General features: G+C 40.6%; 1 long non-coding RNA gene across 2 annotated transcripts in view; it reads left to right on the top strand.

Annotated features, from left to right (window-relative positions):
• The window catches only part of LOC311579828, a 107324-nt gene that overhangs the window by 40978 nt on the left and 43327 nt on the right, over nucleotides 1-23019 (top strand). The window lies entirely within an intron of this gene.

Raw genomic sequence — 23019 nt, 5'->3', positions numbered from 1 at the left:
TCATTAAAGATCTGCATAAGACTGGCCATTAAGAGCCACACAGTATAGTCAATGCTAGGTTGTTTGGAAATGTCCTCCATTAAAGTTGTTAATCCATATAACTCTCCAATTTAGCCTCAGGCAGGTAATTTTAGACAAGCCACATTTTTCACACAAATATCACAAGAATGATCTCTAAGCCACATATTAATATAATTCTCTTCTGAAACCTGTTGAGCTGGGCCCCCACAGTTCAAAACACTCTCATAACCACTATCTTCCATGCTTCTAATAGTATGGCTCATTAAGTGTCACTTAAAGAGTTCAACTGTTTTTCTAATCCAAAGTCCCAAAGTCCATGTTCCTCCAAACAAAAGCATGGCCAGGCTTATCACAGAAATACTCCAGTCCCTGACACCAACGTCTGTCTTAGGATTTCCATTGCTGTGAGGAGACACTAATGGCCACAGCAACTCTTATAAGGGAAAACATTTAATTGGGATTGGCTTACAGTTTAGAGGCTTAGTGCATTATCAGCAGAGTGGGAATCATGCTGGCACACAGGCAGATGTGGTGCTGAGAGGAGCTGAGAGTTCTACATCTGGATCCCCAGGCAGCAGGAAGAGAGAGGCACACTGGGCTTGGTATGAGCTGAAACCTCAAAGCCAGCTCTAGTGACACACTTCCTCCAGCAAGACCACACTTCCAATAGTGCTACTCTCTAAGGGGGCATTTTCATTCAAACTAGCACATACAGCCCAATGGCAGGTGAGCCGCATGAAGAACCTGAAACTAAGAACCACAATACCTTCTCCAGGACCCCTTGAGTACGCACATTTGCTCCATTAGCTAGTTACTTAATTTAAGTATCACATACAGTGGCAGAGGCAGATGGTGTAGAGACAAAAACCAAAATGCATAATGAAAATAGGCGGAGTGTTGGATAACTCTACGTTCTGTGGAGACAGAGAAAATGGAAACAAAGCTAGAGAGTGCTAGAACGCAGGGTATTTTAATTTCTAGCTGAACACTCAGGGAAGAACTTGAAACAGGAAGGGAGAGAGTGACATTGGAGATGGAGACAGGGAGTGGTGGAGGGAAGGACACGATTGACGTGCGTTGTGCACATCCACGAAATTCTCAAAGAATAAAAGCAAAAGAAGTTGACATTTAGGCAAAGTCTAAATGAGGTAAGTTACTTTTCTTTCTTGGTGTGACAAAATTATACAACAAAAGCAATGTAAGGAAGGGCTTATTAGCTGAAGGGAACCTGTGCTTGGGGACAGCACGTGCAAAGATTCCGAGTATCAAGTTTGAACCACAGCAAGAAAGCTGGGGGGCCTGAATAGGAAGAAAAAGGGAGGTGGTTAGTCAATACGATATTAGACCCCCAACTTCTAAGAATTTCTACCCTAATTATGCATTCTGGGGTTGGGGAGATAACCACAGGATGAATTTGGGATGCACTGTGCCCACTGGACCTACTATGTGTCAGACTGATCACCTGACCTCAATAAGCCCCTATTTTTGCTGGAGGGCCATGATGCTCATTAAGGTCTCCCAAAATTGATCTCAATTCAGAGACAATATCTAATACTCGCATCCGCCCTCATCTGAATATTTCCTTTACCTCAGTGTACAGCTGCCCTAGTAAAGGCCATAGGTCTTCCCTTTATTCCAGGGTAGAAATTGGTTGATGGGTGTCCTAGTGTGCTTTCTGTTGTTGTGATAAAACACTCATGACTCCTTGGTGAGGAAAAAGCTTTACTTCCTCTTACAACTCCTAGGTTACAATCCATCACTGAGGAAAGACATGGCAGGAACTCAAAGTAGGCATCTGGAGGCAGGAACTGAAGCAGAATCTGAGAGGACTGTGGCTTACAGGCTCTCCCCTCATGGCTTGCTTTCTAATACACGCAGAACCACTCGCTGAGGGTTCTAGCTGGACCCATCCTACATCAGTCATTGTGAGAGTGCCCCACAGATTTATATACAGAGCAATCTGATAGACATTCTAATTTTCTTTTTTTTAAAGATATATTTATTTATTGTGTACACAGTGTTCTGCCTGCATGTACACTTGCAGAACAGAAGAGGGCATCAGACTGGATTGTAGATGGTTGTGAGCTACCATGTGGTTGCTGGGAATTGAACTCAGGACCTCTGGATGAGCAGTCAGTGCTCTTAACCTCTGAGCCATCTCTCCAGCCCGACATTTTAATTTTCAATTGATCTTTTCTTCTCTCAGGTGATCCTAGCTGGTGTCAAATTGACAAATATTATCAAGCGAAATGAGATACGATTCTTTAATTATGATTCAAGTTAGCTTTTCATTCTCCTCCCCCCCCCCCCTTCTTCCTATGCAGAGGCTCCAGTCTGCGTTGTAGAGTCAGGCAGGTTAAGCTGGATCAGTTGGCCATCCTATGTAACAAGCCCCAAGACCTTAGCACAGCTGACGCCATGTTTGGGGCACCATTCTGACCTTGGAACCCAGTACATAGGCCCCGACACCCGCTAAAACAGAAACAAAGTCCTAACTTTTCCAAGAAAGACCTATTCCATACTTCCACGATCCAGGAAAACCCCTAGGTGTACCAGCCTCAACTGTTGGCTTCTGCAGTTTCACTTCTCACTAACTATTCTTGCTAACCGAAGCAGGACATGTTTTTGTTTTGTTTTGTTTTTTTGTTTTGTTTGTGCATGAAAGACAAAGAACGAGTGTGATTTGGGCAAGTTCTCCATGCATGCTTTCTGTTTAGCTTTAAGAGTGTCCATGTGTGTTCTCTGTGGAATTACCTTGCAAACTGTTCCATTCAGTGGTGGTGGGCGTAGTGGTGGTGGAGGGGGATGGATCTAATACAAGCCATTCATCAGGGGACAACACCTCACCAGTGTCTAGGCAGTTCTTCAATGAACCCCAGGTCTGGCTGACACCCTGAATATATCCATTAACCCTTACAAGCCTGACCACTTCTTCCTTTTCTCTTTCTGCATTTATCTGACTAGTGTTTAAAAGCTTACCTCAGACTGCCCTGACTGTTCTTCGGCCGTTATGCTTATTATGGCTTGTGTAGGAGATGTCCTGACAAGGAGATGGCTTACAAGCTGAAGCTTGGGTTCTCACTCCGTCCACCAGTGCTCAGACATAGGGCCTTTGGTGACCGGTGACATCTTGACGTCTCCAGTTTCATCTGTGGATTAATCACTTGATGGATTAGTAATTCAATCCCTCATTGGGAGGGAGGAGAGACCTAGTTGGAGAGAGCAGCTCCCTGGAGAAGGAGGGATCTGGAAGGGCAAATCTTGTTCTTGGCCTCTTTGTGTCTTCTACTGTCCAGCTGCAGTGAGTTGACTGTTTCTCCTCTACCGCACACTCAATGCCATAATACCATTTCAGATCCAGACAGCTGGCCATGTGCGACTGTAATGTGTGAAGAAAATAAATATTCCCTTTAAAAATAGTTTCTTTAGGGTATTTGTCACAGACATAAAACTTTGACTAATAGTGTGTCCTCCCGAGTACTTCAGCCTGATTTCTTACACAATTCAAGATCTCCTGTCTAGCAGTGGCGCCACCCGGTGGTCTGGGCCCTCTCATGTCAGACAGTACTCAGTTTGTAACTTGACTGCATCCTTAGACATCATGTCTTGAATCTTGAATCATCTGTCTTGAAGTTAACTCTTTCAAGGCACAGCTATCTCCTTCTTTGGCAGGGCAGTACCACCAGAATCTTGCAATTCTAGGCTTACAGTAGGTGCCCAGTTGCTATTTTCATATTTTGAATTCTTTTTAACTGTGACATTTCACAAATCTACTTCTATGCTCTGCTGCCTCTCTTTGCCATCATAATAGAATGAAAAAAGACATTTAGGTTGTATGTGTTTCTCCTTCACTTCTTTTGACACATTCTTGTGTCTAATAAAGCTTTGAGCCCTGGTTTTCTTGAATGGCTTGTTTAGGATAAGCGCATCTAGTCCGAGGAAAGAAACCTGCTCTGAAAAATGCTACCTGCTGACCAGTAGATGGCGCTGCAGGCGAGGCGTGCAGACTAGAGTGTTTTCCTCCACTTTGCGGTGTGGTGTGGAAGATGCCTAATTTTCCCTAGCAACAGAGCCTTCCGAATGAATCTATTACAGGCAGAAAGCGCCAGGTCATGTTCATGAATAACAAGAATGATGGTTCTGGCTGACTTTAACAAGTGTGTCTTGCAGGCCTGTTGTTTTCAGCCATAGCTCTTGGATCTGCAAAGAAACCACCCTGATTTGGATACTATCTAGGCTTAAACTGCATGCACGAAGAAAGGTTTTGTAAGTGGGGACAGGCATCCTGTTCCTCGTGCTTTGCCCAACAAGGTGTGAGGATTCTTCAGCAAAGAACAGGAGACCCTATTCTTGGAGTTTAGTTCAAAGCTCGTGTTTCTAGAGACACATTGCCCTGTGTTCTTTGATATAGAATCCCACATTTCTTGAAGTGTTTACAATATGTAGGTAACTGTGTTAGACTCTTTCCGGCACACAACTTTAATGTTCCTTGCAATATGATGCAGTCACTTGTATAGGGGAAACTGAGGTTCAGAGAGAACTATTGGGTTCCTATGAAGTGGCTCATGTGTTGGAGCCTTGGTTCCCATATGTTGACACTATTAGGAGGTGATTTAACTATAAGATCATTAACTTCGTCAATTCACTGGTGAGTAAACCGTTGAATAGACTATTATGAGGCAGAACCTAACTGGAGAAAAGGAGTCCTGGGACATGCCCTGGAAGGAGTTTCTCTGGACACTTCCCAGCTCTTTTAGCTTCCTGGAAGCCATGAGGTGAGCACTTTTGCTCTACCATACATTTATACCTTGACGCTCCAGCCTGCAAACAAAAAGGCCAATAGCCGTGAGCTGAAACCATGGGTCAAAGCAAACCTTTCTTTAAGTTGTTTACATATTGTATTTTGTCACAGTGGCAAGAAATGACTAACAGAGAGATTTAAGGTAATTTAAAAGACCAACATTGAGAAAATAGTATAGTCAGAATCAGGACTCTGTGTGGCATCTTATTTTATCCTCTGACATATGTCAAATTAATCTCACCACCTTTTGTTCCTATAGACCTTAACATTCATTTTCACTGTGTTGCTTATTACGTAGCTTTCCCCAGAGGCCGTATGCTTCAGTGTCCATTTGAAAGACATACTCCAAAATTAGATTTCTCTGTGTCAGGTGCTTTTCCTTGAAGTTTCTGCGGGGCTACTCCATGGTGCAGAACTGATTCTCCAACATCATCTTGATTTTCTTTCCCAAGTCAGACCCCTTTCTCAAGACATAAAATGAATGACTTCATCACTCGTCCTTGGCCAGGAGTCGAGAGATTGTTCCTCAACTTACTGTGGTAGTCCTAACACTGTGACCCATTAACACACTTTTGCAGTTGTGGTGACTTTGGCCATAAATGATCTTTGTTGCTACTTTATAACTGTAATTTTGCCATTGTTATGAATCATAACAGGTGACCCCTGAGAAAAGGTTGTGTGACTCCAACGGGGTAGAGATCACAGGCTAAGAAACCCTGTCTTAGTAGAAAGAAAAAAAATCCTGTTTTTTTTTTTTTCATTTGTGAAAAATGTGATCGTTTGAACAGTGTAAGCTTCAGGACACTTGGTGGCGCTGTTTCCCTTCCAAGAGGACATCCACTCAGAAGGTGCCTCCTTACACTGCTAGTCCCTTAGCCTTTGCCCTGGTGAAATGAAATATGCCTGGTGGGACAAAGATGACTCACTGGCAGGAGAGCATCTCCTGCTCTGTCTTGATGTAATGAATGATGTCCCCATGGCCTTTTCCAGGAAGATCTAACGTACTTGGAGCTATCAGTTGCTCTCAGCATTAACTTCCATGTTATAAAAATATTTGTTGCTTTCATGACGACAACCTGATTTTTGAAGGTTAGGACCACATTCATCATCCTTTTTCTTGTTGCCTTCTCTGTTCCCTCTTTTTCCTTGTGAATTTTAAAATTATTTTAAAAGAGCCCTCTTGGCATTTCCTGGTATGTTTCTGGCTTTCTTCTATAGCCCAGATACCATGCAGAAGTCTTTCCTTGGTCTGAGCAAAGATAGCAGTGGAGATCTGTAGAAAGTGTAGAGGGAATCTGGATAAGCCAGTGCTAGATGCTCCAGACACTGTTGGAAGGAACAGGTGACTTCACAGAGATGTGTGGAGCTGGGCCATGCTGCATCCATTGAAAGCACAATGTTTATTCTGAGATCCTGTTTTCTTCCAAAACCTCTTCTTGGAGTTTTATAGCCTGACCCAAGATTATGAAAATAACTAGTAAAACTTCCACTGAGCCCAAGCTTAATGTTTTTTTCTGCCATCCTATGACTTAATATTTGTTCATAAAAATTTTTATTGGATATCTGTTATAGATGCTGCCTCTATACGAAATAATATTATGCTGAGCAAAACACTAAATCTCAGGGTGGAAGGGGGCCTTGCTTTAATGACAGGTTGGAAAGAAAGCAGATAATGAACAGGTAGAACAAGGCAATTTGTCAAGTGATCACGTCATTCTGGTGTGTGTGTGTGTGTGTGTGTGTGTGTGTGTGTATGTGTTTGTGTGTATATTCCTTTCATGTGTGTGTGTTGTCTGGGTAAGTGTCAAAGGAACAATAAGCATTTGCGTCCATATCACAAACTTAAGTTTCTTTATTATCATCATTCCTTTTGCTCAACTGTCCCCCACACTCTTTCTATTTCCTTCCTTCCAGAGAGTTAGAAGAACACCGCAGTTCTGAGGCAGTGGCTAGGTACCTTTTCACAGCCCTATGGTATGAGGTACAAAATAGTGGGGCAGTGTGGCCCTGCAGTAGGTTGTTTAGCTCACCTGCTCCTAGAAAAGACCTGTGACCAGCTCATTAAAAGCAGTCTCCCTGATGTGCTGGAGCCTCTCTCTGTTTCCCCTTTCCTCTTCTGCTTCAGAACCAGACAGAACAAAAATTCCGAGAAATTTCTGCCAGTGCGTTCTCATTAAGATTGCAGAATGCTTTCCACACATAGTCCCTCAGAAGTGACCGAGTTAGTGTAAGGGAAGTGAGGCCAAGGACATTTCTGGGAAAGGAAATAAACACATGAGGACAAGTAAATGTAGTTAACAGCCGAAAGGTCAGAGGCATCCAAGTGGAAGGAAAGAAAGTGAGAGACGGGGGTGGGGTGGGGGGTGGGTTTGGCAAAACCAGGAAGGGTCCTTATGGGCAGTGCTGGGGATGTTTGGTTGCGCTCAATGTGGGTGTTGAGCTGTTTGATGGAGGGATAGTGCTAGAGCGATCGTGTAGACTGAGCTGGACAAGGACAGGCAAAAAGAATTGAGAGGAGAGAGAGGACACACTGAAAACGTTGTCAAGGGTGTGAGGGTCAGAGCTGGGTCACTGACTGGGTCAATAGAACATATTAAAGAATCAATGTGTTCTTGAAACTGCTTAACTCATACCGCCCTTCCCCCAAAACAATCTCATATGGTAGCTACTATTAAAATTTCTTCTTAGAAATGTGCACATAGTTGTGGAGGTGTTAAATAAGTGGGTTAAGAATTCACCGGTAGGAAGTGCAGTAGGTGAAAATGAAAACCAAGGAGCTAGAGTGAGGGGAAGTTTGGGAAGTGTCTCAGATTGGTAGCTCAGAGGTAACACAATCTGGGAGATTCCACTGTAGAGCGCTGATCTCCCATGGCCAGCATCGTATCTTTTTGGTCCTAATTGAGGATGGAAGGATAATCATTACTTCTGTACTGTTTTTTTAGTTTCCTCCCCAGTGCAGGCTGGACTCACTTGTGTTACAATCCGTGGCTAGCTCTCTGCCTCTCCTAAGTTACCCATCATCTCTACACTTCAGTGTTAGGCCATGCCTCTGAATTTTGTCCCTGGAGCTGTGGTGGTTTGACTAAGAGTGCCTCCCATAGGCTCGCTCCTATGCTTGAGTCATTAGTCACTAGGGAGTGGAATTGTTCAAATAGGATTGAAAGTGTGGTCTTGTTGTTGTAGGTGTGGCCTTGTGAAAGAAGTTTATTACTAGAGGTAGGCTTTGAGGTTTCAAAAGCCCACACCAAGCCAGTCTGTCTCCCTCTGCTTGTAGCATGCAGATTGGGACGTAAGCTCTAAGCACCATTGCTGCTTGCTTGTCACTACGCTTGCCATGATAATCATAGACTGGTCCTCTGACACTTTCAGCAAGCCCCCCAAATGAATGCTTTGTTCTATAAGAGTTGCTTTGGTCATTGTGTCTTTTCATAACAATAGAACAGTGACTAAGGAAGGAGGACTCGGGGCTTCACTTACAGGAAGTGTTCTTTTCTGGGTTTGCTCCTTTCGGTCTGCTCTGTGCAGACTTAGATGTCTACAAACATGTGCTCCAGTTCTCAGGCCATCTGTGTGCCTTTGGGGGACAGAGATCATTTCATCTACAATTATGCTGACAACACACCCCTTGCAAATAACAATCATTTGGTTCCACTAACCAGTTTTCTTTCAAGAATTCAGACAGTGCATGGCGGACTTGACTTCTCTCCTTTCTGGTATCTGATACTTTGACTTGTGTGACTCAACCAGCCAAGGGCTGAGTCATCTGGAGGTGTCTTCATTCACAAGTGTGACTCAGCAGCTGTGCTGAGCTGAGACTGTACCTGGTCATCATGTGGCCTTTTACTATGTTGTTCAGCATGGTAGCTGGCTTCTAAAAGAAGCACCCAAGGGCAAGGAAAAAAACCTGCATTTCCTCAACCAGACTAAGAGCCAAGAAGTTGAGCTCTTTATTCTCTTGTGAACCTTTCTGTGGTAGGAATAGCCTGTGAATCCCAAAGAAGCCTTTTAGGGCAAAGCTTAATATATAAGCAGCAGAAACTGAGAAACAGCTATTGATGGCTATGTGGAAGGTACCATATGTAATCATGGTAAGTGTTCATCCTTGAAGACAACACATATAAATGTAAGTAACAGATAGTGGTCAGCCTAGCTCTGCATAATTTGCGTGTGTGTGTGTGTGTGTGTGTGTGTGTGTGTGTGTGTGTGTGAGAGAGAGAGAGAGAGAGAGAGAGAGAGAGAGAGAGAGAGAGAGAGAGAGAGAGAGAGAGAGAAACTTGCAACTTGCAGGAGTCAGCTCTCTTCTTCTACCATGTGGGGCCTGAGGACCGAGCTCAGGTTGCCAGACTTAGTACCTTTCTTTATCCACTGAGCCAAAGGAAGAAGGGAGTGGGAAGGAGATGACGAGAGGTGAGAATTGGGTGGTACTCAGGGACAGTTAATCAAAACGGAATATGTTTGAAAATCCCATATGAAAACTGTTCCTTTCTAAACTAATTAAAACGCTAAAACATTTGTCTAAAACAAATCTGATTTCTGTGAATTCATGTGTTTCGCATGATATTCTGCTCTTAAAATATCCTTATATTGTGACAACTTTTAGCTGGTTGAAGATGAATAAAGAATAAAAGTAGGTCTTGGGCCTATCTACCTTATTTCTGGAGATGGAGGCAAGGTCATAAAACAAAACAATAACTGATTTGGAGAATCAATGCATCTAAATTTTACTTTCGAAAACAAAATATTAATAGGTAAGTAGAACGACTAAAAAAGAAAGAGAATCAATCTCAGCCGTTGGGTCTATGAGGTAGATGTTTACAGATAAGTGATGAGAATGGCAAAGGAAAGTATGTCAACAAGGATGGTGCTAAAAGAGTCAGCCCATAAATACAGAGTATTTTCCATTCTTACTTTGATCTTAGTAATTGGTACATCTTAAATGAATTCATCTTTACGCGTCATGCCTCACATGCAAGTTGTTTTCAATAAAATGCAGATGACTGGCTGTGTGAAGAAGAGAGAAGAAGGACAGTGTGTAAGCTGTGGTTAAGTCAACTGAAAAGTCAACATTGCAAATATCCATCCACCAGAAGATGCTAAATTGGCTGAGACTATGGACATAGAAAAGGTGGAGGTCAGGTGTGTTATGGAGCAGGGTTGATGATAGTGGAAGAGACAGAAAATGGGAAGGTGGCATGACTCTTCAAGAGAAAGATAAGTACCAATGGCTAGAAATGGAACTCTGTGCCTCACACAACAGGCAAGGTTACAAAACAAAATAGAAAAGATTTAATTTAATTTAAATAAACAACATGCATGCTTCCATTAACTCATATTTAATAGAAAGACCCAGAAGCAGTTCCAGCTAATGCAGAGGAAGAACTGAGATGCTCAGAAGCTTCAACTTTGCAAGGGCTGAGTGTACTCCCACTTCTCTTACTGCTCTTCACATCCTTTCCTGAGCCTTAGGTGACAATAAGTAAGTGATGGTCTGTTTGAATTAGAGTTGATTTGGTGACTAATATTGACATATTTCATGTCATCTACTTACTGGGTCTCACCTTAATCAGTTTCATCTCATCTTCAATTGCATGCACCTCGGCTTCATGGTCTACCTGAGCGCCTTCTCTGTCAGTGTCCTCACCTTTACTTCTAAAATCCTGTGCTTAGTTATACATTTTGCTATGCATATTATTCTTAACATGTTTCAAAATTGCTCATTTTTAGGTAGACTTCCAGAAATTTCTCTCTGGGTATTTTCTAAAGTGAAGACTGCTTAAATGATTTTAACATACAGATGTCGTTCATACAATAAGAGAACATAGAAACGTACTTTTTTGAGCTGTAATACCTCTTCACAAGCTATATGTTTTATACTCCTAGATAATATCTAAAGCTTGGTAAATGTTTTGTGACCATTTTGGTGGCTTAACAAAAAAATCCCCAAACTCCATAAATATGTCTAAGCAATAAAATGATAAATATAGACATGTTCATTAGCTCAAAAGCGTGGCAATTTTCTACTGCTCTCCCAGGCCCGTAGTGTTTTAGGTTTACATGTAAATGTTAGATGGGCCCTGCCACTTGGTAGATGTTTGCTCTTGGATGATGCAAAGTTATATTTTTTCCTAAATCTTATTTTATTCAACTGCAATAATGGCCAATGAGGAATAGTTTGTGCAAATGAGTATTGCTAGGTGTAATGTAATATCATGTTAGGTAGAGAATTTTGCCAGTATTCTTAGAAGGTATAGACCTAGAGAGAATGCTTAAGGGTTTTTCCTTTGTGTATAGCTCTCATCAGTAGCACTGAGACTGTTAATACCTAGAAAGTACCATGCTTGCTCTCCGGTTCTGTGTAGTGGCTTGCGAGGTTCTTTGCTTTGCTGTCGCATACTTATGACTCTACGTTTAGAGGTACAGACATTTCATTTGTCATCTGTATTTATTACCAGGTGAGATAGCATGCCCACTCTCAAGTTATCATAAGGAAGTAACCTGTTATTCAGCCCAAAGATACTATGGGGCAATGATTTTGTATTTACTGATCTATACTGAAAAATAAAATGTTTAATCCTATCTTTTCCTTCTTCATTTTGTCTGAAATAATGTCAGGCGTTTACCCTAAATTGTCTCATTTTCCTGTAGAGAACACAGAATGCCCTTATCTCCAAGGTTCCCTAGTGCTTAATTTAAGGTTTTGTGACCGAGTAATTGACATGGGAATACATGCATAAGAGATACATGCCATTCCTAAACAGGTACTCAGATGTCCCATGGAACTTTCTATTTGTCTTTTCTCTTCTACAGAATTTTCAAGACTGATCACTGAAACCTATTATTTCACATAACTAATACACACTTAAATACAGAAAGGAGGAAAATGGCCTGGATGGGTCACAGGTACCTGAATGACTGTGTGGAGCAGAGCTCTGTCTGCAGTGCTGGGTGCTGAGGTCTGCGTGCAAGTTAATTATGGGTGGTTCAAGTTGACTGAATTGATATCTGTTTTTGTGTTTAATCAATTCTAATATATTCAGTGTTGCTACATCTTTCTGTTTGTATCATTAGAGGAATGAATAAAACACTATGCAATTAATAAGTGGGCAGATGCTCCTCTGTGGGATAGCCTTTTAATCTTAAACATGAAGAAGCTGACCAAACATCAAAGCCATTGAAGTCACTCTGGGCCAGAGATGCCATATTGGCATGACTGTCATCAGAAATCCATCAGTGCTTAGGTTCCTTCCCCAGCAGTATTCTGGGATGTAAATGTAGGCCTATAGCAATGAAGGTGAGTCATCAAGTGCCAAGGAGCCCACCACAGATGGTGTCTCTGTTGAATATTTAGCTTTTCTTGAAATGGATTTTACTAATTGAAAGGAATTCATTGTCTTTTGTTTAAGTGATGGGTAGTTAGTATTATCAAGCTTTCTTTTGGAAAATCCCTTGGAGGTGAAAATCAGTCTAAATATAAACTGACTTATTAGAACCTGAAGGAAAATGGCAATTCTCTCCAGGGAAACTTTTGGCATCTTCTCTCTCTCTCTCTCTCTCTCTCTCTCTCTCTCTGAGTGTGAATGTCCTATGTTGTAAGACACTCATTTTTCTCCTAAGTCTTTATTTCATGCTTTTTTTTATTAGCTCCCAGCCCATTTTTATTAGATCCGTGGCCATTATTGAAGCCTTTCCATATTTGAAGAAGCTTCCTGAGACCACTTCAGAGAATCAGAAGCTTCAAAAGTGTGCAAGTGTGTTGCTCATAATTGTGTTAAATCCTCTTAGCCCTGATTTTTAGTTGTCTGCCCTTATGTCTTTTCTGTTCCTACAATAATCTTCTCGCAACTGTGGAAGACTGTTATCAGGTTACCTGCCAGCATACACACTAAGCGTTCAAAAATACATAGTGAATGATCCTCTTTGTTGAAGAGAAATTATCATGGAGGAAAATCAAAAGCACAGTCGAAATGCATTATGCTTCATTCTTTCCATCACTCTGTCACAGAAGGAAAACAGGCTAGTTTGACACTATTGATTTTGCTCAAAGCCCTGCTGTTTTTCACCCAAAACCCTGAGCTCTTATGGCTGCTTAGGGATTGATTTCTGGAGAGATATTTGGTTTGTTTGTTTCACAGCATGACATGGTGAGGGATCCACAAGATGACATGCTATCATTTTTCTTCTCTGATGAGGCTGGACTATAAATTGTTCCTGTCCTGTGTTTTGATCATCTCCTCCAAGCTTCCAAGTGGAATTACCGCTCAGGATTGTAATATCCCAATTTGACCTTGAATAGAGTCAACCTTGCACATTAAAAATATGTTCCACTTAAAACATAAGCAAGATTTCTCCTGGCTATATACATGGAACAGTTAAAAATGGGGAGGGTTTTTTTTTTAACCCATTGTATCTCCGGATACCTGCACAAAATTGTTCCTGTCACCATATCATCATGCATGCAAAAAGAAGTCATGAGGTCACACTCTTTACTGTGGAACTATAGATGGCTAGGAAGGGATGCAGGAGGAAGACTCATTTCATTTAAGAGTGAACTAGTAAGTTGCCTGTGTTTCAGTAAATAACTCCCCCACTGATATTCATGGAAACAATCACAAATAAACTCAGTGGGAGAAAAACTGAGTTTTGAAAACATGAATAAAATAGTATATTTTTGCTTTCCCCTCAAACCATTATGAAACTCCCATCTGATTCTGATTTGTCCTCATACATTATTCCAAGGAGACACCAAGACTGCCTTTTATATACAGTACAAACCCTCTGTCATCCACTATGCTCTTGCTTCCGTTTTGATGTCCCTTTGTTGGGTGTCATGACACTGCCATAAGCTGTCTTACATCCCTGCCCCTGTGACTCTATTAATACTCTCTAAAAGATTGGTACCTGCTGCTACTTTGTCACTTGAGAGAGAAGCTAGTTCAGTTAGCTCCCTAGGGGGCTGAGTCTGGTCTGTGCTTTGAGCTTTGCCTTTCCTTGTCCCTCAGGGACTCTACACTCTGCCATGCTTTTCTTAAAACTATTCTCTCAGGGATTATTCCAAATCCATTTCCCTGGGAATAGGCAATGGAGTCATTATTAGGCCAGGAACAAGGCCAGTGGTGGATAGTGGACACTATTCAGCATGCCCCCATGTATCATGCCCAAACTCAGTTTTAGCTCAGAGTAACATTTTCCCTTAGTGATTCCTGGTTAACTGTAAGCATAGAACCGTTGTGGATGTGTTCAAGTGAACACTGAGATATACACATTAATAGAGTAGGTCCCTCTCTGTTAAACAATCGAAAACCATCCTTGTCCTGTATCTTCCTATTCTACTAGTCTATTCTTTGCCCTGATTATAGACTATAGGTTGCATCACCACACCCCACTATGGACTTCTGTTACCTAGTCTTATCAATAACAACTAGTAAGAACTGACTGAGTGGCCCCCAATATGTTAGATACTTGACATTCCTAGGGATGCAGAGATAAATCAAACAGGAGCCCTATACTCAAGGTTGCTAGCATACTTGATGGCCTTGAATATTTCCTGTGCAGACCAGCTGCAAGGATCATAACTGGGGGATGACTTTTAGTTCAAAACTCAGAGAAGCCTTTCTGAAGGAGATGATATCCAAGTTCAATGATGATGTCAAATAGATCCCTTTGTATTGTCCTGGAAAATGGGTCAGAGGGAGATGTGGAAGACATGGAGAACATTAGAAGCTAAGATTCTGAAACATGGTAGCCATGGTGTCTGTGAGGGATTTCAAGTAGTTGGGGCTTCTTGGACTGTAAAATACAGGATTAGGGAAGGTAACACTGGAAGATACTGTCTTTTCAGCCTACCTGTGAAGATCTTGTCTGCTGGGCCTGCGATCTAAGGGCCTGAAAGAGTGGGGCAGACTACAGTCTAATGCTGTAGACAATCTTACTTCAGTCTCAGTGGACCTTTATACACTAATGTAACAAACAATGCTGCAATCCAAGTAAGGTTGTTTTGGAGTCAGAAAAACATGTAAATAAACATTAGTAATCACATACAAAAGATTAACAGAGCACCCCTTTCCAGAACTTTCTCAGGACAGACCAATTTAAACATAATTACCAGGCATGTACCATAGATTATATCTGAGAAAGCACGAAAGCAAGGCAGAAAGCCACATCCAGATTCAGGGTACACTGACCAGATTGAGTTCTATAGCTATGTTCTGATATCCTCCAAGAACAAACATGTCTTATAAATTGAATGTAAGTGTTTGTTATAGCAGAAATGAAACCACAGCCAAGAACAATCCAGGGAGCAAAATGCTCCTAAGGTAAAAGGCCCTCTGTCTTTTTTTTTCTTGGATCCTCTCTCACAGGCCCCCAAGGCATTGTTCACCATGCATCATTCCTTTGACTGTTATCTGACAGTAGTATCTATTTGTAGGCACTAAGGCATGTGACCATATGTTTATATTTAGATTATCTTCCACCTCAAGACCACCTCCAGATCTAGAAACATGGTCACAATGTTCAGTCCAAGAAACACAATAGTTGTTAAAAGCAAAAACAAATCAAAACAAACAAACAAACAAACACAACAACAACAAAGCATATACACCAAGAGAGAGTATTGTTCCAGAAATGGTTAACCAATTGCCATTATAATCTTACAAATTCTTTTTTTCCAAGATATATATTATTTTATTAATTTATTCATGTTACATCTCAATGGTTATCCCATCCCTTGTATCCTCCCATTCCTCCCTCCCTCCCATTTTCCCCTTATTCCCCTCCCCTATGACTGTGACTGAGGGGCACCTCCTCCCCCTGTATATGCTCATAGGGTATCAAGTCTCTTCTTGGTAACCTGCTAAATCTATCATAAGAAACACTTCCTGGGGTTGGAGAGATGGCTCAGCCATTAAGAGCATTTGCTCCATTTCCTGAGGACCTGGCTTTGGTTCCCAGCATCCATACTGGGTGCTTTACAACTGCCCATATTTTTACTTATGACATCATATTCAGTGCCTTCTTCTGGCTCCCCTGGAACTTTCACAGATGTGGTACACATAGAAGAGCAGGCACACACGCACGCACACACACACACACACACACACACACACACACACACACACACAAAAGTAAATATAAATTTTTTACAGAATTAAAGAAATATCTCTATAGATATGTCTTTTCTATTGTCTAATGAACTTCTTCCTTGCTTTATATAAACAGAAGTTATATTGCATTCTTAAATTAATCAAGCTATCCAGTTTGAAGAAACGATACAAGAGATGTAGACAAATACATTAATTGAGGATATTAGTGTGAAGAAACATAAATGTGGCCTCAATATCTATATCCATGCTTCATAATGACTCAGGCTGTAGCTGCTGGAACATGTCACTGAAACTAAGGCATCCATAGTCCATGACCAGAGGGGATGCATCTTTGCAGCATGTTTATTTTTTATACTGTAAGAAGTCTTTAATTAAAAACAATGTAGCTGCCAGGGGTTGAATCAATGGCTCACTGGATAAAATGCTTGCCATGCAAGCATGATAATCTGAGATTGGATCTCAGCACGCAAATAAAAAGCTGGGTGTGATGAAATGTACTTGTAGTGTGTGTGATGGGGAGGGCTTTGGGGCAGCTTGTCTAGCCAATTGATAGTTCCACGTTCAGTGAACAACCATGTCTCAATAAAATAAAATAAAATAAAATAAAATAAAATAAAATAAAGCTGAGACGGATAGACTTCTAGCTCCAACCAAACACATATTCTCTCTCTCTCTCTCTCTCTCTCTCTCTCTCTCTCTCTCTCTCTCACACACACACACACACACACCATACACACACACGCAGCTGTTTAATTTCTCTAACTTTTTTGTTAATTTTATATATTCATATAATACATTTTGATCAATCTCCTATTCTCTCTTTCAGTTCTTTGTTTTCTTCACCCACTTTTGTTTCCAATTTAACGTATTTTTAGCAGGTTACCAAGAAGAGACTTGATACCCTATGATCATATAGAGGGGGAGGTAATCCCCCTCAGGAACTGTCATAGGGGAGGGGAATAAGGGGAAAATGGGAGGGAGGGAAGAATGGGAGGATACAAGGGATGGGATAACCATTGAGATGTAACAAGAATAAATTAATAATAATAAAAAAAAAACAAAAAAACACAATGAATCAAGTAACCCATATCCAGAAAGACCAATGCTGCATGTGCTTAAACATCTATGGATGCTGGCTTTGAATCCTTAGTGGGGCGTGTGTGTGTGTGTGTGTGTGTGTGTGTGTGTGTGTGTGTGTGTGTGAATTATGGTGCTCTTGAAAATCAGGAATCTAATAAAAAGACAATGGAGGGGAGGGGAGAGAAACCTTTGTTAAATTTCAATTGTCTGTCTTCACAGTTTAGCCAGAGACAAAGAATATTCTCTCTTCTCTCTCTCTCTCTCTCTCTCTCTCTCTCTCTCTCTCTCTCTCTCTCTCTGTGTGTGTGTGTTGAATGGTCAGGATGTGGGAGAGAATGAAGTTTTTGTAAGTGAGATACAATGCAGAGGAGACAGAACAGTAGAACAGGCAACAAGGCCCTGCAGTGAAGCAGCAGCAGTAGGCACTTAACTTTCACAGAGAGCTTTGCTGCTCATACAACACTTTTCAGATGCTTAATGTTTACAACTCTCAACAAAGCGTGACCCTGGCTCTCTTTAAATGAAGATGCAGATTCAGGGAAATCAATGGTTTTCCATCGTTGAACCAGTGGATGACGCACACTCTGTATTAATCACAAGACTCTGCAAAAGTAGCTTTTCCATTCTTGTCCTATCCTTTGTTGTCTCAAGAAAGCAGCCTTTGAGAGGTATCTGCAAGTGCCTGTAAGGCAGCATATATAGAAGGGATATAAAGGAATCTACCAAGTTGTATTTTACACAGGAGACCTGTGATTAGCCAGTTTTTTTTAAATACCTCACAGGCTGTGTTTCCTTATTTACAAAAAGGGAAAAATAATTACTTCACAGAGTGACTCTGAAGAGAAAATGGACTGGCATTTGACAAACCATGTATTTTTTTGACTAGTAATAAGAATAGGCTTGTTAACCAAAATTTACAAAATCTTACCCAAGATAGACAAAGGGAAAGAAGTCAACTTTTCTTGAGGAGGTGGAGCCAAACATGTACTAACTCCCAATGTATTGTTTAGCTGGAAGAAAAGAAAAACTTGCTTTATGTTTCTGGCCAATATAAGTATAAGAATTCTTAGAGCTCCGTTCTATTTCCACCAGTCCTGTGTTCCCTTAGTTTGACATCAGTATTACTGCAATCTTGAGGTCTCAAGTCACTTAGACACAACTGACATTTCCTGAGGGTATTCACAGTGAGTCAAGTGTCATAGGATGGTAAATGGATCTACAGCTAAAACCTAAATCTGAGCCCTAAAGAAAGTATAAGGAGAGGGCAGCTCTAAGAAGCCAACACACAGTGGGCTAAGACATCTCTCTCAGCCTTATTTAGTTATAGCTCAAGCTGAGGTGCCTCTTCAGTCACTCTTCTCACCATGCAAACATGGTGATGAAGTGAAGGAGTCCTTGGCACTGTCAATCACATTGAAGATGAAGTGTTACATCCATATCAATGAGGTGTGCACTTGTATGTTGGAAGTGTTTGCCTTTCATTGCTCTTACCACAAATTCAGGTTGTAGAGCCTCTGAGAAAATTCACAGAAGCAGAGGTGATGAGAATCAACTGGCGGAGGGTCCCTGAAGCAGACTCTAACCAGCTGATTTAATGGTCTGAGCCCACCTGGGCATGTGAGAAGATAAGAAAAGAATGTTGTGACTGAGGAGACAGTGAGATGGCCTTATGTTCCCAGTGTTTGGCTTCAAAAATTATTTGGGATTCCTTCCCACCATAGACAGGATTTAGTAGTGAGATGTGGCTTTGAAATGTGACTTGGAAAAAAAAAAAGAAATGTGACTTGGTGGCAAACAATGAGGAAGATCAATGAGGGGGGAGTGAAGCTCATCTATGCTTACGCCCAGCCACGCTCAATAGACTAACTCTGTGGTATTATTACAGAGGCTTTGAACAGCAAGAAGGATTCTCAAAACTTATGCAGAACTTCATAGTTCATGTTCAAGACAGCGGTAACTCATTTATTAGACTTGTGACTTTTATAGTTCATAAATTATTCCTAATTTTTCACAAGGTCTCATTATGGCATTTTGCTTTGTCATTTTTCAGTTGAGGAAAATGAACAGAGGAATATTTTCTTAAAAATTGACAGTATTACAATGAAAAGGCCAAGCTTGGTTCTAAATCCTGGTCAAGGTCATTTGGACCTGAAGCCCTTGTTCTTTCGGTAATCTTGTCATGGGCATTGTGAAGTTGAGAGTCTTTTCTCCTCCATATTACTGAGGAAATTAAGTATAATAAGCAATACAAAGGGGGGTACAGCTAGGTCTGCATTCTGAGAACCTACCAGGCTGATGTGTTGGCCCAATTATATTAACGATGCATCCAATTAATATTGAACTGGATGATCAGTAGACCTGATTGACTACTGAGACAGTGACTCATTCCCAGGCTGGGCGAATCAGAGAGGAGAAAATGTTTTCCCCCAACCCCCAAAGGCTTACGGAAAAGGATATACAGCATTTTTCTGGGTTTTCTGAGTCCCTTATGTCCTGTTCTAGCCCCTAGACTTGATACTTTGGAACACTTCAAGGAAGTATGATATCATTTGAGCTGACCTACTTAATTAGTAATTCTGTAAACCCTTCCTTGTGCAAAAGCCGAGTTGATACTAGGCAACTTCAGATTATACAAATCTTCCAGATAATTTCTTTGTTTTTAAATAGAATCTTCACAGATTTTACTCTTTTCTTTTCCTTTTTGGTTGATGCACATTAAAAAAAAACAACAATGGTTAATTTTTCTTCTGGTTTTAATCTTCACTAAGCATTGAAGAGGAAAGAAAGCTATTTTCTGAAAGCAGCAAGCTTTCCCAGGGCTCTTGCTAAGGGATTTATTTTTCTTTTGTTTTAGAGGAAAAAAATGTAATTTGTCATATGTAGCCTTCAAAATGCTAGTTTCAAGGCAAGAATGTTAGGGTCATTACTGCACTTGGGGAACCTCATGGAACTCATGTGGTACTAAGGCCCATGTGTCCAACCTATGCACATCTAGGTTCTGCAGGCATTGGAGGTGCAGGCATGTCCCTGTGCCTGGATTTCAGACCCCATGCTCATGGAAACCACTATCCCGGGCTTGGACATAGAGTGACTGTCCACTTGAATCACAGGATGGAGGTTTCTTGAAAATTTCTGGTGTCAGTTGTCTCATTGTATTGTTTAGAGAATGGTAAGAGAGCGTGTTTATCTCTACATGCATCATGCAGAAGAAAGTTTTCCTTCTGGAACATTTGTCATTTGAACTTGGTTTGGTTTGCAGGTGTGGAATGTGCAGCTGTGGAGGGCTGGCTGCGTTGTAAAACACACCTGGTTTTCTATGCCTTTTTAGCATGTTTTTGCTGCTTAACGCTGCTAGCATGCTTAACATCTACCTGCATTAGGAATGTAGCCAAGGCTACCTTCTTAATAAGCATAGGCAGCCATAGCCAATGACTGAGGGATATGAAGCTGAGCCCTTCCTTGTTTGGAAAATTTCTATGTCTTTCCTGAGACTATTAGATTTCCATCATAAATTTTAGTGCCCCATCTCCTATACTATTCCCTCTATCTCTTTAATGTTTTACAAGTATAATTTTGATAAACTTCTTGTATTTCTAACTCTGTCTCAGTATGGGTTCTTGGAAGCTACAACAACCACACTTATACATTAAAATTCAGTTTTAAAATTTCTTTTTTCTTTCTTTTATTTATTTATTCAAAAATATTTACTGCCAATAAAATGGGCCTGGCATTTCTCTACATGTCAGTTCTTACATGTGATCATAGCCCCAAGACAATTTGCAAGCTCACAAAGTAATATTCTTTGGGCAAATTTTTCATATTATTTAAATGTTGCTTAAAATATAGCATTCATGTAGTTATTGAGAATGACAAAACGTCATTTAAAGCATATTGCTAAAAATTCATGAACAATTATTTCACCAGGAATAAGAAAAATTGTATGAAAGAAATTCATGAAAATTAAGTTAAAGAAAGCTGATAAACTATATCTGTAATTCAGAAGTGAAAACCATGAATAAATGATGAAATAAAATTTAAATAGCTCTAACAATTTAGCAAGATTATGTCTATGAGAAACCAAAGTGACAAAATATAGAATTCCTACACAAATCCTCAAGGAATTGAGTCAGAGTTCTGCTAAGCTTCTTTAGGACAAATGGGAGCAGATCAGCTTAAAGGAGGGCAAGAACTTCCTGAGCAATGTAATCACTCACTAGAGTTAAGGGAAGCTATTCAGAAAAAAAGCATAAACTCAATGTGTGAGTACCCACAGCCAGCCTTTTCTTCTAGCATGTGAAGGTATGTGTGTGAGGCAAGAAGTTATGATGCTCTAAGTGTGCCAAAGTTGAGAACTTTAGCACCATGTCACTATTAAGAATAGATTATGATGGGCACATCTGGACCCAGGGGTCCGGCTCAAACTACGGCACCAGCCAAGGACAATACATGCAGTAAACTTCAAACCCCTACCCAGATCTAGCCAATGGACAGGACATTCTCCACAGTTGAGTGGAGAGTGGAGTCTGACTTTCACACGAACTCTGCTGCCCCATATTTGACCATGTCCCCTGGATGGGGAGGCCTGGTGGCACTCAGAGGAAGGATAGCAGGATACCAAGAAGAGACTTGATACCCTATGGGCATATAAAGGGGAGGAGGTCCCCCTCAGGAACAGTCATAGGGGAGGGGAATAAGGAGAAATGGGCGGGGGAGGGAGGAATGGGAGGATACAAGGGATGGGATAACAATTGAGATGTAATATGAATAAATTAATAAAATATATTTAAAAAGAATAGTTTCAGCATCATGACCTCTTTGGCTTACATCATATCCAGGTTATGATGGGATGCTCTAAATATGGCTATATATCAGGTACCAACAGCATCCTAGACAGACTGATATTAGCTGTCCAGGGAAAGCAAGAAGAAAATGTGTGTGTGTGTGTGTGTGTGTGTGTGTGTGTGTGTGTGTGTGTATCAATGTATATGTGTGCTTTTGTATGCATGTGTTAGTGTGTGTATGAAAGATTGTTTCATTAGTAATAAGACAGAGTTTATGAAACATGAAAAATAAATAATAGAAAGTTGAAATAACTATATCTTGATCTATAATTTAGGAGAGAAAAGTATAAATAGAGGATGATAAAAATTAAACAGCTTTAACAATTTATATGAGTGTGTGGGAGTGTGTGTGTGTTATATAACACTGATTTGCTTTTCTATCTTCATCTTGCTTTCTGCTGTTTTGTCCTAATTACTTTAAATTCTTATAGCAAAATGACATAAATAGTTATCTTAAAAACAACAGAAATTTATTTATTTCCCACAGTTTTAGGTACCAAGAAGTTCAAGATCTAGCTACTGTCAAAATCAGAGTGTGGTGAAGTTCCTCCCTCTAGTTTATGGATGATGCTATATTGCTGTAAGCCTCACATGGTAGAATAGGCAAGACACCTTTCTGGTGCCCTTTTAATAAGGGAAATAAGGTAATTCTTCTTCCCAAGGCCCTTCTTGCTGATACCATCATAGTGGTGATTAGGCTTCCAACATCTGAATCAAGAGAATGACACAAAATGTCAGATATCTCCCTTTCCCCCTATCCAATTCTACCATTTAAGTATCTAATAATCATCTATCTATCTATCTATCTATCTATCTATCTATCTATCATCATCATCATCTAGGTATCAATCAATGATCTATAATTTATACAATCCATCATCTATCTAATTCTTTCTACACACCTAACATTTAACAACACTATCACTTACACTTTTTTCTTTCATCTTTAGAAGCTCATTTCTGGTTCATTATGTTAGGTAGGCAAGTATCATCATTCTCAGCTGGCTCAGTGGTAGATCTTTGTGCAAGGTCACACAGGTAATTACATTTTGGCTGCTGCTTAAAAATTATAATATAACTAGAAAAAAATTAAACAAAATGAAACAGTAAATTTCAGAGTCAAGAAACAAATATTCTTGCTCTTGCCAAGACACATACTGAGTGACTTTAGGGA

The sequence above is a fragment of the Acomys minous genome (genome assembly GCF_964271855.1).
Source record: "Acomys minous genome assembly, chromosome: 12".
In the NCBI taxonomy this organism is placed as follows: Eukaryota; Metazoa; Chordata; class Mammalia; order Rodentia; family Muridae; genus Acomys; species Acomys minous.
Note: the sequence above shows the minus strand (reverse complement) of the source record. Positions and strands in the feature narration are given on the sequence as shown.